Genomic DNA, 19,319 nt, shown 5'->3' with positions numbered 1-19,319 from the left:
GGATAGAAGCAGGCGTTAATTTGCGGATATATTATGAAAGTTAAGAAGAAGAAGAAGAAACACTTTATTGCACGTATAACATACAGGAAAAGAAACAGTAAGGAGTATACAGTACACAATGAAGACATGCAAAGGCGGCCTTATTGCTGCAAGCAATCTCTTACAGGCAACCTTTGTAGATAGGACTTACAGCAAGAGAACGGGATAGTGCCAAGAGTGTTGATAGATACATAAATACCAAAATGTAAAGATACAAATACATATATAATTTAAATAAATATACGTAATATATAAATATAAAATATACATGATATATAAATAAAAAATATACATAATATATATAAATATATAACAAACATAATATACATAAGTAGAAGATTAAGCTTAATTTGCTATACTCCGCGAAAAGCAGGAGAATCTTTATGGTGTAATGTATATTTACTTCAATCTTTGTACTCCACACCGATTCGATCGATTGCACACTGCAAAAAATATTCAATAAATTACCTGACGAAATGAAGCCCCTAATAAATGACATGAAATGTTTAAAAGATAAGTTATTTCAATATTTAAATAGACATTCTTTTTATACTATTGATGAATATTTAAAATGACATTCGTTAATATACTTATTTGTATTCTTTGAGATGTGCCATAACTTAATTGTAATTTATTATTTTATTCATTGTATTGTATTATTATAAACATTGTAATTGCCATTTATCTTAATTGTACCTAGTAGTAACATCAATTAAAATTATAAATACTACCCTGACAACAATTTCCATGCCAATTTCGCGTGGTACAGTTAAGATCTGCATATTTTTTCTTCCTGTAACACCTATTTACCTGTAACAGCAAATAAATAAAATTGAATTGAATTGAACTACTACTGATCTTAAATTTAATTTAATGTAGCTCTTACGACGTTTTACTATAAACAAGCAATGAAACCTTTCAAAAATCTCAAAAAAAAAACTGCTATGGAGTATTAGAGTGAAATATAAATTGTTAACTTTTAGGTTTTATGTGAAAATAAATCTACAAGAGCGATTTAGCTTTAATGGATGGGACGGCATAAAAGCAAGAAAACCACTTAGTTCGTCATTTACATTAACCGTATCATTAGCCGCAACTGGGTCCCAGTGTACTTTCAGTATAATTATTATCGCCACAATATGGATACTTTTATCTTATAAAGGATAAAGGGAAACCATAATGGCTTATGGAGTTGCTTGATGGAGCAGGTACGAAGCTCTTAAATTTAATTCTAAATTATTTTCTATTTAACAACAGTACTAAGAAAACTTATAACATTATTGAGGAAGTTGTGTCTTTATTTATCGACTACTATTCGTTGTTAGCATAACCTATCCATTTACTGACATGAACAACGATTGCTCGTTATTATTTTTGATTAGGAATATAAAGTTTTCCTAGTATGATTACGGCTATGATTTTATTTTCATGTTTATTTGTACACACACACACAAACACACACACACGCATATACAAACGCTCCAGTAAGAGTAGAGCTTTTTGTGACAGTACTATCGCCATGTTTATTATTGCTGCTAAGCAGCATTCTTGCAATTGCCCTGTGAAGTGTTTCTCTTTTTAAAGGATGGTTTCCACCTTACCACCAGGTGGGTCATCTATAAAATAACACACACGCAATCCTCATTCAGTTGTCTATAATTTTAAAACTAAATAAATTAAACTTTAAACGTTTGGATGAGATACAGAAGAAAAAGCACTTAGTACGAGTACCTCATTTACATGAACCGTATCGTTACGCGCAATACGGTCCCTTTTAAATACGACTTTAATATAATTATTACTTAAAACATCTGGTCATAAGGGATGGTACCGGCATTTTAAATCACCTGACTTCCTTATAGCCGCCAAGTACCTCAATTGTGTTATGTTTTATAAGAAAGGCTGTTCGTCCATAACCACAGCTTTAAACCCTGGTTGCTTAACGGTCCTGAGAGTACATGCGTACCTACGAATAAAAAAAAACTACCTACCTCCGAATTGAAAAAACTAAAATATTCATAATAAGAGAAGTGAATTTCTATGTTTTAATCGTTCTAAAAATCCATAAATATATTAATATTAGAAACAAATAGTGAGTCTTAAAACAAACAAGCGGACTTTTTTTTAAAATCTAAGTATACTTAGCTCGCAACCACTGCAAAAATGTTATTAAAATTTGGCACAACTTATATAGTTGAATCCTGGAGACGACTATAGACGACTTTAGCCCAGAAAAGCTCCTGGAATTGTTTCCACGGGATCTAATATATATGCCAAGGATTTGATATTTACAAAGTCACAAATTGTATTTAATTCGTTTATTAAAATAACAATGCCATCATAAATTAGGATATTCTGCATAATTTTGGGTCCTTTGCCGTTGTTCTACCATAAAACAGCAAGAAACAGCATGTGCCTTTCAATGATCTGTATTTCCCACCTCGTTTAACTTATATACTGCTATATAAGTTTAACGAGGTTATTACTGCCTTTCGGAAGTCATCATCATCATCATCACATCAAACGATAGACGTCCACTGCTGGACATAGGTCTTTTGTAGGGAGTTCCAAGTTCCACGGTTCTGGGCCGCTTGGATCCAGCGGCTACCTGCGAATCGCTTAATGTCGTCTGTCCATTTCGTTGGGGGCCGACCAACGCTGCGCTTACCAGTACGGGGCTGCCATTCCAGCACCTTGGGACCCCAACGTCCATCCTTTCTCCCAACTATGTGCCCGGCCCATTGCCACTTCAGCTTCGCGACTCGTTGAGCTATGTCGGTAACTCTGGTTCTTCTACGAATCTCCACATTTCTGATTTGATCGCGTAGAGATACTCCGAGCATAGCTCTCTCCATCGCCCGCTGAGTGACTCTGAGCCTTCTTATGAGGCCCATAGTTAACGACCATGTTTCAGAGCCATAGGTCATCACTGGCAGCACGCACAGCTTCTTACGGAAGTACCAAGTCTGAACCCTGGACCCTTAAACCTTTCACTTTTCGGGGGTACGTGCGTTTCAAGTTTATAAATATTTATTGCCTTAACGGTAACGAAAACATCTTAAAGAAACCTTCATGCCTGAGAGTTCTCCATAATGTTTTACCAAATGGTCAGCGTGATGGACTACGGTCTTAACCATCGCATTATAAGGTTAGTGCCTTATGATAAAGATATGATAAAGATAATAAGGCAAGGCAAGTAGAAGAAATACTTTATCGCACGCGAAACATAAAGGAAAAGAGACAGTAAAAAGTTTACAGTAAAACACATTTCAAGATGGCGAGAATGAATAGGCATATTCTAGGCTAGAACCACAATCTTAACCTCACACTTTCTTTCCATTAGGCAGAATACGGCCGTCAAGCGCACGTCTAAAGCTATATAAAAAATGTGACACTATTCATTCAAATTGTGAACAGAAAGTTTAGTCAAGTATAAATCCAAATAATTTGATCAAAGAGTTTCTTAACTGCCACATTCATTTTTAGCGCTGTAGTTAAATTCAGACCTTGGAATAACGAACAAACTTAGTCCACAGTGTCGCCCTTTTGCTCGATAACTTCAATAATTATTTCGAAGGACTTCTTAACATCTCATTCTTATTAATTTTGTTAGTGAGTTTAATATTTTATTCTGCTAATTTTGTATTTTGTAATTTCATACAATTATTGCGTCCAGAAATATTTCTAGCTCCGAATTTATTAAAATGCAAAAAGTCACTTTTATTTATTCTGCTTACATCAGATTCATCAGACTACAGGGCATAGTTATTATTGTGTCTCCTCTGACAAAGTGTTTTGAGCCACACTGATCTGAGCCAAAGCAAATGTTAGTGATAATAATCGGTTTATTAAACATAAGCTTTTAGAAAAGTCCTATTATAGTATAAAGGACTACGTAATCGATAAAAAAGCTTGGGTGTGAATTATTGCTCTAACCAGGTTGCTCTTCTAATAATTTTAAATGACATTGTGAGATTGTGATAACAAAAAAAAAACACCCGGCTAAGTTTGTTGTGGGCTTCTTCTTAGACCAGGACGCGTTTGGAACCCTCGTAGCTTAAGTTTTAAGTTTACGAATGTGGTTATCGCCATCATCTAACTATCGTGTAATTCTTAAGTGCGCATCAAAAGTGCCACCTATGGGCCTACTTGAATAAAGATATTTTTGACTTTGACTTTGACTTTGGTGTGGATAGCTTCACGTTATTTTGGAACGGCTCCCATAATCATCATCGTCATCATCTGGCTGGACTACTGACTTCTCTGGTTAAATCAGGAATCACCCAGCATGGTAGACGAGTTGGTGATCGCACTAGATGGTAGAAGAAGAACAGAGGACGCTGCTGACCATTCTCAGCTATATGCCCTTAGTCGCCTCGTACGACTCCCGCGGGCAGAGGAGGGGTGATGACAGCTGTATTCTGATCTGCCATCGCCTCACTACATATGTACGGTCATACTCTCGCCTGACAAAAAGTTCAGAAAACTCCAAAACCAAAACAAAAATGGATTAACCCTAAAAACAATGGGACCTTATCATAGTGCAACATGTACACGACCAAGTTATTCCCATCAAATTCCTATTGATTTTGGTAATTCTACATAAACTCGTACACACTACCCTTGCCTCGGAAAGGATTGCGCAGAACAATAAACAATACAAAAATACTTTATTTAGTACAGCGCCATTTGTACATATTAATTTTCATGATTACAAACATTTAATAGCCAACACCGACCGGTGGTAACTGGGCTAGGCTTTATTGCCTGCTCCGGGGGAAGGAAGGGAAGGTCGCCTGATGTAAACACAAGCATTTTATACTAATGACTCCCCACGTTTCGCTTAACAAATTAAATGGTCGCAAAAAAGTGGCAATTTCATGAAGGTTTCATTCAGTCTTTTTAATTCCCGAAGCTTAAAGAGGGTGCTATAAGTTTGACTGCTTTGTCCTTATGTCTGGGTTATTGTTCCGCTGAAGAGGTTGGATCAGCTTTCATGCTCTATTTTATTGGAAGGAGGAGATAAGTTGAAAATTGAAATAGGGTTAACGTTTCATGTAGTGGCGATTTGGATGAATATAGTACTTGTCCTTTTTTAGTAGCAACTGCTGATATTGGATAGAAGCAGCCGTTACTTTGCGAAATTCCAAAATTAAGCTTAATTTGCTATACTCTGCAAAAAGTAGGAGAATCTGTATGGTGTAATTCATAACTTCTTCAATCCTTATACTCCACACCAAATAGATCTTCGACAGGGTACCCTCTATGCACGTTTCGCTGACTTTACAATGATTCTTCTTGCGGAGTATAAAAAATGCTTAATTTTCATAATAAGCAACTGCTGGGTTTTCTTGCCGGCCTCTTCTCGGTGGAATCTGCCTTCTGAACCGGTGGAAGAATCACTATTGAGTTTTCAAAATTGCTTACTTGAAATAAAGGGATTCTGATTTATTTCCACTTATTATTTTATTATTACTATAATTTAAATTCCAGTACAAGTTAGCCCTGGTGATCCGACACGACCGCGATTGCTCCTGGTGATTATATTTTTTCTGCTAAAGAATTTGCAGTACCAGCTCGGAGTTAGCAAATGGATCGTATTTACCCCCATATATTTTGCCTCGGAGAGCATTTTTAGGCTTAGGTTTTTATCGCTGTTTTGTGATAAAAACCGTTAAATCCCAAATAGCATTGGAGCAGTGTGGTGGGTTTATAAATAAATAATAAATATACTAAGACAATCGCCACCTAGCCCCAAAGTAAGCGTAGCTTGTGTTATGGGTACTAAGGTGACTGATGAATATTTTTATGAATAATATACATAAATAAAATAGCAACATATAGACACCCAGACACTGTAAAACATTCATGCTCATCACACAAACATTTTCCAGTTGTGGGAATCGAAGCCATGGCCTTGGACTCAGAAAGCAGCGACCCGCTGCAAACTGCGCCAATCGGCCGTCAAAATCTAAAATCGTATTTCTTTGAGAGGTGGCTGTGCCCAGGACGTTAATAGCCTGTGGATAATAACTAATTTGAGGATGATAGTCAGTCCCTAGAAAAGTTTGATAATTTTTTTTAACTCTACGGCTCTACTATCCTTTACATCAGAAAGTTTTAAAGTTTTTCTTTTCAGTTATTTGGACCGTTAATGATTACGATAAACTAAAGTTACAAATTCAAAGGCGCGACCTCTTTTAAATGAAAACATGCCATGAAAGTCGACCGTCGCTACTACAGTATAGAAAAAATGAGTATAACTTTGCTCTGTGAATACGTGCCCCAGAACTGCTTTTTAGGTATGCAACTTATCTCGCAAGTTGATATTGACTTTGCCCACAATTACGAATGCTTCTTACAAAAGAATCTTAAAAATCTTATGGCAGTAATAAAGTAAATTACTTGTCGTTGACGAGGAGTTTTAGTTCGTATATAGGTGCTTGGTTCATGGTTAATACTGGCAATATTAAAATAAGGTGACCTTAACTTATGAAAATTAAGCTTAATTTGCTATACCCCGCGAACCGCAGCAGAATCTGTATGGTGTAATTTTTAATTACTTCAATCCGGATACTCTACACCAAACAGATCCTCGGCAATGTACCCTCTACGCACGGTTCGCTTCGAAACCGGAGCATCCTCAGGAGATGTTGACTTTACAATGAATAATTTTGTGAAGTATCCGGATTGAAGTAATTATAAATTACACCGTACAGATTCTGCTGCTGTTCGCGGAGTATAGCAAATTAAGCTTAATTTTCATAATATATTATGGATTTATGCAAAGCAACGCCTACTTCTAAATAATAAATATCCGACCTTAACTTAGTTACAATCAAATATGCGTAAAAATATAATTTTAAATTGTATAAATTTCTCTTTATCCAGTATACATCATTAACATATACCAGCCCACTAATTCCACGTTAGGAGAGAAGTTTAACGGGGTTTTGCCATCACCACTTTGGGCTCACAGTACTGGTGATCGCAGTAGGTGGCAGTAGTACCACAGAGAAAGCTGCTGCCCGTTCTTCGTTACTTCAGTCATTAAAATTGGTCTGCCGCCGCCATATGGCACAGAACCAGCGTTAGTGATACCTTTTATGTCAAAGTACATAAAAAGCTTCATACAACTAAAAAATACGAAAAATTTCTAAGAAAATTTTATAGCTAAACGGTAACGGCTCGAAATGAACTATCCAGTTAAAACGCCATAGGATAGCTTTGAACTAGAAGTCATTTAAACTCCAATGGTGGAAAAACTTAGAGTTTAATGTTCTCTAAAGTCACAACAATAATGTTATCAAGAATTTACATTCCATTAAGGTTTTCTCTAGACTCGGTGCGCGTTGTTTGCACGCTATTCCAAAATACCGGCTTGCAGTAATTTGGCATATTGCCCAGCTGTAAATCATCAAACACGTAAGCCGGTCTGACATAGGTAGTCTAAGTTAGACCCGTTAGAAACGAAATTACTAAGGAAGGTATAGATACTATGCTACGTTAAGGAGCCATAAACAACTGCAAAAAGATAGAGTAATATAGAAATTAAAGTACCAAAAGAATTTTAGCGACTATTTTATATATGTCTGTGTTGTTATTTTGTCCGAGAAAAAGAAAACGCTATAAGGAGCGATAAACAAGTAAAGGCTGACCTACTGAATATTTTGGGGTTGTGTCTATCCCCTGAACAATATTAAATTCTCGAGGTAACGTGAGCTATTATGCGGGTCTGTTCACAGCATTTACCCCGTGACTCAGTATATTATCCAGAAGCTTTTTTGGGATTTTGTCGTGTAGAATTTATATTTTATTAAAAAGTTGCCTGCCTTTTAACTTAATTTAAAGATATATGGGAGGAAAGCAATTCGATTTCGATTTATTTGTTTCAATAAGAAGTAGGTCTTACATTAAATTCGTCCAATAATGGAAGCAAAGTGGTAGTTTTTTTTTAATCTCTAGTTTGTAAGCTACCACTTTCAAAGTCAAAGTCAAAAACATCTTTATCCCAGGCCCAAAGTTGACACTTTTATGCATACATAACATAAAAAATGTGCATAAATATGATAGTGAGATGATGGCGATAACTACGGGGGTTCCAAGATGATTACAAGAGGCGAGGATTTCGTCTTTCATATCTTACTTTATGGAGTTTACTTAAATAAAAAATAATCTCCCTATCAACGGGTCATAATTATTGTCAACTACCTCTAAGGGTTAATATTTACTGATTTTTTGTTATATTTAAGATTTTTCCTTAACAAATATATGTAGTTATCCAGTCTTTGGATCCGCTGTATGATATTAATATCGTAAAGAGAAAGGTTGGATAATAAAGGGATCAATGTAATATGGCTAGCTTGCAAACGGCCCTTATAATGATATTACAATCCCTTATTAAACCCTAAACATTTTCAGAAATCATGAATCTTTTTTATATTAAAAATGACCGATACTCAAGTATTTCACTAACCGCTATTAGGTAATACCAAGAAGAGTATTTTATTTCATAAAAAGCATGCCAAAGGAAAAGAATAAAAAAGTCAAACTATATACATAAATCAATATACTTTATATTTTCATACAAAGGTTTATCCCCCATTTAATCCTTTAGGGTGAGGATGATGCTTTATGAGTCCTTATGAGCCCACCACTGCAAAATATCGGGTTTTCGATAAATATTTAACTACAAATATATAACTGTAGTGTTACGTAACATAAAGACCCTGAGACCTTCACTTCCGAGAACATATAGAAAGAGTAACTTGAATTTGAGTAATACAAGATTCAAATCATAATGAAGGGTAGTTTTACTTGAAAGAACTTGAATGCGACTAATAAAGCGAATTTCGTTCGTCTTGCAAGTTACTTCAACTGGAAATCCATTGATATTAGGATTTATCTCATCGCGCTCTCTTATAAGCCAAATGTTCAGTAGTTTATGCGATTTATTGGAAATATCGCTTTGTACGAAGTTGAAGATTTAATGATTTATTTTATTCTATTTCTTTGTTTTACTTCCTTCTTATAACTTCTTCTTCTACCCTCATTTTAATCAAATTAACCTAAGGACGACCAGTGCTGTAGGTGTTTTGTTACATACAAAACACCTAACAGTTCTTCGGTAATGTACCCTCTACGCACGTTTCGCTCCGAAACCGGAGCATCCTCAGGAGATATTGTCTTTACAATTAATAATTACCGAAGATCTGTTTGGTGTGGAGTATAAGGATCGAAGTAACTATAAATTATATCATACAAATTCTCCTGCTTTTCGCGGAGTTTAGCAAATTAAGCTTAATTTTCATAATATATCATGGATTTCCGCAAAGTAACGCCTGCTTCTAATCTAATAAAAAAATACTTGTCTTAATTGTTTTAGTTTAAATTAAGAGCGGATTTTATAAGAAACTTACAAAACAATTAAGACGAGATTCAAGATTTTAAAAGGGTTCGTTCGAGTTATAAGAGTAATGAGTAACTCTAGAAATCCTCGAAGAGAGTAAGAATCAAAGTAAACTTACCTATGTAAATACAAGTTTTGTGTACTGTAAAGGCTGCGTGAGATAAGTATAGAATATAGATAGATTATTGTAAACTTTATGTATAAATCTATTATACAAGGATTTTCCACTTTACGACTAGCACAATTACTTAGCAGTTTATTAAAGCTGGTGAACCCCCTGTGTGCACGCAGATGCTTGGATCATATTAACCTATTCTGAAACCTCCTAACCTGTTTTGAATTAGGAAAAGTACAGGGATATTTTTAAACCTGCTAATTTAGTTAGTTTTGGGTACAGAAGAATCGGCATCAATATTATGTGTGTGTTTTTTTTCACTACAAGTTAGTCTTTAACTGCAATCAAACCTGGTGGTAAGGGATGATACAGTCTAAGATAGTAGCGGCTTATCTCCTTTAGCGGCACGTCTTTCTAAGTAGGACTAAAGAAAATTCTAAAATAATAAATTCTAAAATTGTCCCTGCTGTTAATCGAACCGGGCGGTCAAAGGTTTTGTAAATCTAAATTAAAGTGTTTTTAAAATAAAATAAAAGTATTTTTTTCTTTTTTAAACCTAAATACGAGGTTTTAAACCTATTTGATTCCGAATTGTGAAATAGCAGTTGGAGCTGAGATTCGTTCGCTTCCGTGGTTTTGAATTCGTCTGTCAGAGAGCTATTGTTTCCGCTGGTGTCCACCGCAGTATTGGTTTAATTTCTCGGCCCCATAGGTCCTTAAACAATGTTTAGTCGTTACATCCACACATTTAAACGACCTTTTTTAATTAAATGAAAGATGTGAAAATGTACTAAAAAAACTTGAATTAAATAATTCGGAGGCCAAGTGTGAGATATAAAACGTAGGTAGTTTTCTTATTCCATCAAATGAAAGTTAACTTATATATCTTAATATATATAAATCTCCTGTCACGATGTTTGTCCGCGATGGACTCCGATACTTACTTAACTATACTATACTTAACTATACTTAACCGATTTTAAATTAAATTGGCACACCGTGAGCAGTCTGGTCCAACTTAAGAGATAGGATAGCTTAGGTCTTTAATTATAGTCGCAATTTTATTTTATTGTAAATTATTTGTCTATGATTAATTGACAGTCACAACTCACATGTTATATTTATATATATACTACTATACTCATTTAAGGCTTAGCGATACTGAATACTTAAAAAAACAAAATCAAACGCAGACGAAGTCGCGGGCAACAGCTAGTATATTATAAGGTAGTAGCGCCATCTATTTAAAATACTGGAAAACCCTAATGCCTATTGATGATGCTCTTTCGATACCATATTAACCGTCCTTTTTTATATTTTTCATACTAGATAAGCTATATCAGATCATCATCATCAACCAAATACCAACCCACTAAAGGGCTAAGTCTCCTCCCACAATGAGAAGGGGTTAAGGCCATAGTCCACCACGCTGGGCCAGTTATTGGTGGACTCCACACCTTTGAGAACATAAACATTATGTAGAACTTTTAGGCGTGCAGGTTTCCTCACGATATTTTCCTTCATCGTGGAAGCAAGTGATATTTTTCTTACGTAAAACGCACGTTACTTTCAACGGATTAGAACTCGGCCCCCCGAAAATGAAGTCGAGCTCCTACCCACTGGGCTATCACCGTTGTAAGCTATATGCTTTATGCTCTCTTATAAGCTATACGAGGTAATGTGTTTCAATTAGAAATAATTTTACAATATTTTATTCCATCGCAGTTGGTATAAAAAACATTGCTTCACCAGTTATACAATACAACCCATTATATCGTTCCCTTAAATATTAACTTTTGATCTGATCCGGGAATCGAACTTTGAACCGACCTCAAGAAAAAAATTCTCGTAATCGAAGTGCACACTCTACAAACTATTTAATATTGGAAGTCATACGCATAAGTGTAAAGCATTGTCCAAGACTTACAAAGCTTTGTCTTGTAACTTTGTTTTTCATACCTTCAGCACTAAAAAGGCTACAAATACAACTTTCAACGTATCATTTTTAATTAAAGTAGGCTCTCTATCTTTAACAACAGGAGTGTCAGTTGTTAGCTAGAATTTTTATTTTGATAAATTTCGAAAGCTCTGTTTTAGTCGTCTTAAAAAATAATTTATTTTCTTAACTGAATTTATTAAGGCAATTCATTACACTTTCAATTTACTCCGTAATGGTATGAAATGTAATCAAGCATACAATCAGCGTCGTAAGATTCATTCGTTAAAGGGGATCGTTATGAAATGAGTTATGGAATACTAGCTGTTGCTCGCGACTTCCTTCGCGTTTATTTCGGTTATTAAAATAGGAACAAGGAACAGGTGACGTGTACCTTTTTTGACACGGAGCTAAAAATATCACCAAGATTGTATGATCAAGGTTTCGGTTAAGATGTCATAGGTGAAAAGGTTTTTTCAACTCACCAGGAATGGTCCCCGTGTAAAGTATAGGTGGACCGTCTGGAATAAAATATATCGTTTATCCTAGAAATTTTTAAGATGTCTTTTAATATTTTTAAGATGAACTCTGCACGAAATTTTAACATGATTGGTGTAGAGCCGAGCAGATGCTATAAAATCACAGACACACTTTCGTATTTATAATATAGATTTTAGTATGTAAATTTATGCGTATATTTTTTTACTTATTTATTTAAAGTACCACCAACAGAATCACATAAACATAACACATTGTTAAATGATAAGGTACTAGGTACACATATGATTCAACAAAATTTATATATCATATTACATAAGTAGTTAAGACCTTGATTTATCCAATAATTTAAATCGCCTATTTGATTCACAATAATTAAGTAATAAGAAAGTTGGTTGGAGGTACACAAATAAGTTATTAAACGCCGTGGTCTGCTATTAAAGAAAAAAATCCTTACCGTACACAGCTAAAAAGAAGAATTTCAAATAATATTACAATCACACTTTTCGTTTTAAACTCCCTACTCCTACCTCTCTGTCTCTGTCTCAGTATTTCAAAAGAAATAAAATTTTCTTTACTTGAAAATTGAAGTATAATAGTGGTGTCGTTTTTATAAATCTGCTCACATTTTGCCATAGGAACGCTACATATATGGCGTGCAAATATTTTTATAATAATATATTTATTTTTTAATTTTCGTAGTACATTAATATACATCGAAATAGCATATATTAGTAAATAATTAAAGAGGCTATGATAAAGTAACAAAAGTATGGACATGGTTAAACTATTGAAACTGACCTTTGCCTGTAGAATTTTACATGCTTAAGCACATGCAACCGATATTTAACGCGCTGTCAACTCGCGAAAACACTCCATTACCGACATTCAATTGCAGTAAGTAAAATATAGCGGACGTGAATCCAAAATGCAGACGGGTGTTTGTGTCGCGATAGTACTCGTATGTTTAAATCGACATAATATCGCGACACACGCTTCTGTAGTGTTTTTCTCTTCTTGTTCTTATCATGATTATCGCGTTGTTTGGGCATATTTATTGTTATAAATTGTCACAATAAAGAGTTCCTTTCTTAAATAATGATAAATATACTACGACAATACACACATTGCCCCAAAGTAAGCGTAGCTTGTGTCATGGGTACTAAGATGACTGATGAATATATTAATGAATAATATACATAAATTACATACATTGTAATATACAGATAAACACCCAGCCACTGAAAAACATTTTCCAGTTGTGGGAATCGAACCCATGGACTCAGAAAGCAGGGTCGCTGCCCACTGCGCCAGTCAGCCGTCAAAAATGAACTTTTGATAACTAAAAATTGGAATGTGCCAGATATATAATTAAATTATTTAATATTCTACAAATGAGTAATTTATTTTACTGAATAGTTTTCAAGAAATAGTTTAATTTATGATTTACTCCAGTCTTTTATTGTGATTCAGATGACGCAAAGATACCTTGGTGCATTAATCAAAATGCAGCAATCTGTGTTTTGCACCTCTTCTAAGGAAAAAACGCACGTCGCGTTTCTGCGCGTAGAAAAAACGTCATCTGAAATGACCCATAAAAACGATCTTTTATACAAAATATAGTCGGTGTATCGTAACTTATACAATACAAAATGTCTATAAATTTACTCCATCTGATTTATTGCGCCCCTTTTATAGAGGTCGGTTTTTCTGCGGAAGAAAAGGTGAACTCTTTGTAACGTTGTATGCCAACTAAAAGCTCTGACCTAGTAAATATTTGGGGTAGAAACTCTTTCTTATAAACATTATTATAACATTATCAGCTGTAGTAAAGAAAATAATGGCGCGATGACTAAAAAGTATTAGTTGGCTTTTTAAATATAGCGCATGCAGTTAACATCAAAACAGAGTTTTCCACTGTTATTGCATTACCATGTATACGTTATTTAACCATTTCATTAGTAGAATCATTTCTGCTATTAGTAGTACTACTCTCATACAATTTTTTTTTATTCTACTACAAGTTAACCCTTGACTCCAATCTCACCTGATGGTGAAAGATGATGTATATCAGTCAGGGTGTAGGTACCTATCGTAATTTTATTAAACCCGTTCCCTAATTGCTATCTACGCAACATCATAATGGATCGCTAAATCACTTGCATGTCTTTGTTCAAACAATGGAAAGCGTCTTATTAGGTTCATTTTGCTATTAAATTTTATTATTATAAATGCATTTTTTTTTTATATTTAAATGTTTGTTACTCCATCAAGCTACAAAGACTGAGTATATTTTGCCTAAATTGAGGACTGCAGGGTCTCTTCTCAGGATGAGATGGGTTTAAGCCACCACGCTGGCTCATTTTATCCCAGTGTTATTCAATGGTTCCGACAGTAATTAACTAAAACAAACCTTGACGCGGATGAACTGCCAATCGGGACATATGGATGGGATTTTCTCCTTCTTTATTTGTATCTGAGCCGGATTGCGCACGCAAGCACTTCGCTTGTTGTACTCGTACATCGAACTTCCACGTTGTTGTCGTCCGCTACTCTGGTCATCCAAGTGCGTTCTTGATGAAATTGGGATGGATCATCAATAGTCTATAGCAGTCCACTGATAGACTTAAGGCCTTTCCCAATTGATTTGCTCATAATATCCACGCTGTTACTACGCAGATTAGTAGTAGTAGCACAGAGGGCGCTGCTGCCCGTTCTTCTTATTTAGTCCCCTCGTACGATAGCCGCGGCAAGAGCAGGGGTTGTGACAATAATTGTATTCTGATCTGCCGTCATTAAACCGCACACAAGAAATAAATGGACTGGATGATAATATTTTCAACACTAAGGATTTATTTCAATCTTAAACTTCCATACGTTCCATATATACACATAGTTTTAGCGGAACAGTGTTCTTTTTATTATCTTTTAATTTTTTTTCGTTTTTTGCATTATTTCCGGGCTTCTTCTTCTTTTAAATTTACGTGATATAAAATAATTTCAGACTCACGGTATTGGTTCTAAGACTTCCTATTTTATTTAAAATCAAAAGCGTTATTATTTTGTAAAATAGACAATGTCCAGCCATTAGTGAAGTTACAGTAGGTAAATGTGGTTTGTATTTTAGTGAAAATTTATTATTAAATTCAACTACAAAATATAAAATAGAATAAATCTCTACTGACATTTCTTTTGTTAGCAAAGCGTAAGCGTTGGTAATATACCTCCGTTCCTGAATTCAAGTTTCGGGAAATTTGGCAATTTGCCCGATCACAAATCATCAGTTTGCACGGTACAATTACTAGAAAACTTAAATTACACCGATTAAGTTCTAGATTAGGCTTTGCGTGGCTTTGTTTGTTTACATTGAACAATAAACTTATGCAATTATGTATATAACGGCAATAAGGTTGACGTTCAACTAAAAAATTTAATCATGTATATGAAAAATTTAAGCAAAAAAAACTTCATTCATAGGCGTCATATATGTTTTTTTAACAAGAATACTTTGCAACACTTAGCAATTGCTTGTGGACATTTGGCGAACGTAAGATAAATGAACGCAGGCAGGCATACCGTCAGTATTCTGTTTTCTCTCAGACGACAAACAAAATGAAAGTTTTGTCATCGGCTAAATTAATTACTTTAGTAAAGTAATTCAATTAATTCAAACTAAATTTTGCCCTCAGGCCTTGAGAATTTGGGTCAAGTTGTATTTTCTCGGTTTTTTCAACCAATTCATAAAAAAATTGCTTATCTTTAAAGATTATAATTACGTATCAATAAAAAAACTTAATTATATTATCTAAAAAAAAACTCAGCATTCTACCTTAGAGTTAAATTCTGAAATTATTAAAATTTTCAATTATAATTTCAGTATACAAAAAAATTAGGAAAATAACTTTATGTTTTGCCAAAAACGTTTTCCTTATAACTAAATTCAATTCCCACACCGAAACAAATTACACCAAGCTTTTTCGCTAGTCCACTTTTGCATTAGAGTAAAATAACATTTATGTGTATGTTTGCACTTTACTATAATCTTAATATATATAAATCTCCTGTCACGATGTTTGTCCTCGATGGACTCCTAAACTACTTAACCGATTTAAAATTAAATTGGTACACCGTGAGCAGTCTGGTCCAACTTAAGAGATAGGATAGCTTAGATCTTTAATTATAGTCGCAATTTTATTTTATTTCAAATTATTTGTCTATAATTAATTGGCAGTCACATGTTATATATATATACTACTATACTCATTTAAAGCTTAGCGATACTGAATACTTTAAAAACAAAATCAAACGCAGACGAAGTCGCGGGCAACAGCTAGTAATAATATAAATATATATATTAATATAAAAAAAATAAAATAAAAAAAAAATATTAATATAATATATTTGACAAAAAATATTGTTTATTGTGGTAGAATTTAATGGAAACCCTTGCATGCCATTGTGTGGCTGATTGTAAATTGCACAATTCAAATTGACTATACTACAACTTGTATACCTACTTACAATCTGGCAACAGAGATATTATTATTATTATTATTATTATAAAGTAAAAAATAAGATAATATTTTATAACAGATAAATAGTTCTACTGTAGTAAAACTCTCATGTTCTGCAGTTTTATTTATAGCGGTTAAGGAAAGCATCGTGAGGAAACCTGTATGCCTGAGAGTTCTCCATAAGATAGTAGATTTTTTACAATTACTTAACTTTTGTTTTGTTTAGTAGGTACTTTAAAATTGTTTAGTCTTTCTATTGTAGAGAGGTAGTTATTTTATAAATAATATAACATATTAATCACTAAAAACAGGTAACAAAAATTCAAACTCGAAAAAGTGCCGATTTCCATTTGCGGAAGAAGGTCCTGCGAAAATGACTAATCGCAGCACATTCAGTCTGAATTGCCTATTATCCACATTTTCACAATGCGTCTATAAGCACGTAGCCACCTTTTATTGCTAACATTTTATTGTGTGGTTGGTATTTTAAACGAGTGTTTATCGTGAATGTTGATTTCGGTATTCAAAGAAGGTTTTGCTTAAAAGCTTACTTTTTTTTTTTTTAAATTTGCTTAGAAAATTTTAATCCATTGTTTATTATGACCGTGTACGAATTGTTTTTTGAAAGCAATTAGTAAGATAGCAGCGGAAGGTTTTAGCGTCATACTCAATATTCAAGTGAAGGTGCAGGGTACTGCGTGTAACCTACCTAGGCTTTGTGAAATGGTAAAGCATAATCTACATTCAAGAAAAAACTTGCTTTATAAATTTGGAGTGCAAAGGACAATTTAAACTTTATATTGTAGGGTACCCCAATTGGATAAGGTGCTGGAACCTAGAGGGTTTTGCGTACTTACACAAACGCATCTTAAAATAAGTTAAAATATATTTTTCGATATATGTTTATATCACTGAAGATAAAGTTTAACTGAAACTTTAGGCTTAGCTGCCAGTGGTTGCAATCTCTGTGTAAATTGATCCTAAGCGGGTGATCTATGAAGAATGAAGATATTTTCCATCATGTGAGACTCCTTTTTTTATTTCACTAAAAGTTACCCTTGACTGCATTCTTACCTGGTGGCAGGCAGTCATGATGCAGTCAAACCGTAGATGGTAGCGGAGTTACCTGTTAAGGGCTATTGAGATGGTGATAAAAAAAACAATTACCTGGCTAAGTTTATTGTGGGCCATTAAGACTTAGACCTGGGCGCGTTTGGAACCCTCGAACCCTCTGGCTTTTGGTTTAAGTTGGCGAAGGAAGGAACTTATCACCATCCCCTTACAATTATGTAAACAAATATGTAAGAACGCTTCATAAGTTCCTGTGATAGGCCTACACGAATGAACAAATGTTGAATTTGAATTTTTTGAAATTATGGCAGTCATACTTATCCCATACCTCTGGTGGTTTCCACGCGAGATTAGACGGAACCTCAAACTAAAGCGAACTAGAGAAAATTGAGAAATTATAAAATTTAATTTTGCCCCTGTCCGAATCAAACCCGGGGCCTCCACTTATAAAACCACGGCGCTTACCGCTACGCCAGGGAGGTCATCGTGCAATGTAATGTTGCACGTTAAATTACTCAAGAATATTTTGATGGAAGGTATTACAAGTAGATGGGGAGTATACAACCTTCCGGGATTAAAAGCACTTTAAACTAACTTCGCATTACACTTGTTTGAATACCTCTCGCTTAGCACTTACAACTTTATGTAGGAAAGAAAATCAGACTAGTTAATACCCTAGATAACGTTGGAAATATCGCAGTGGTATTTTTGCTTATGTATGAGATATAAGTTTTTTATACAAACTTGAAAAAAGCCCTTTCTTGATAACAGGTTTTCAGTTATTATCGCATAATTTGCATCTAATGATTTCAATTCAATTCAATTCAATTCAATTTTATTTATTTGCTCATACATAATAGGTGTTAAAGGAAAAAAATATATGCAGATCTTAACTGTACCAAGCCAAATTGGCATGCAAATGGTTTTCAGGGTAGTGTTTAAATTTTTTTGGGTAGTGTTTTTGATTTTTAGCTGACAGAACTGTTGCTTTGAAATATGAAACCGTGAAAACAAATTGGTGTTTGAGTTACGTTTATATTTATGGTACACATTTCTCAAATGATTTTATGGTTCTACTTTAATATCATATAGGTAGGTGTAAAAGTGTATGTATTATATATCCTACCTAAAAGGTACTGGATTTTTTACAAATATTCGCTAAATAATTATTTCTTAGAACCAGTAGCACCGTCTGGTTTCATTATAATTTTGGAGAATAGGTATTTTAATAGGCTTTTGTAATAGAGCTATAAACTCTATACAAAATCATGAATACTGTTTTAATATATTTTTTTTGTTATAATTATTTTGATTTCCTCAGAACAAGTACAAGGGCAAGGGAAAAGGGACAGTAAAGTCATCTAAATAATATAAAAGGCGGTGGTAAATTTGATACAATGCTTTGTGATACACTTAATGTTCGTCCGTTTACAATCTGCAAGTCGTAAATAGGCTGATGCTAACATTAACTGCCATTTTATTATTATTGACGCCTCCAGTAAAGAACCTAAAAAAATTGTACACGTACAACTAAAAGGTTGCTTACTTTTACAGTTAAATACATTCATGTATTGCTCGCATCGTTAAACAGAGTAGAGTAAATGGTAAAGTGTATCTTGGTTGTTAATACATTGTTAGTTATATAAAATAAAATATGTGATAGATATTAGACAGATCTGTTTTGGGTATAGATCCGGACTCGGCCGTATTATTAAAAAGAAAGCAAAATTCATTTAT

Source organism: Pararge aegeria, chromosome 11 (genome assembly GCF_905163445.1).
Source record: "Pararge aegeria chromosome 11, ilParAegt1.1, whole genome shotgun sequence".
Lineage (NCBI taxonomy): Eukaryota > Metazoa > Arthropoda > Insecta > Lepidoptera > Nymphalidae > Pararge > Pararge aegeria.
The sequence above is the reverse complement of the archived record's forward strand: the minus strand, read 5'-3'. Positions refer to the sequence as shown.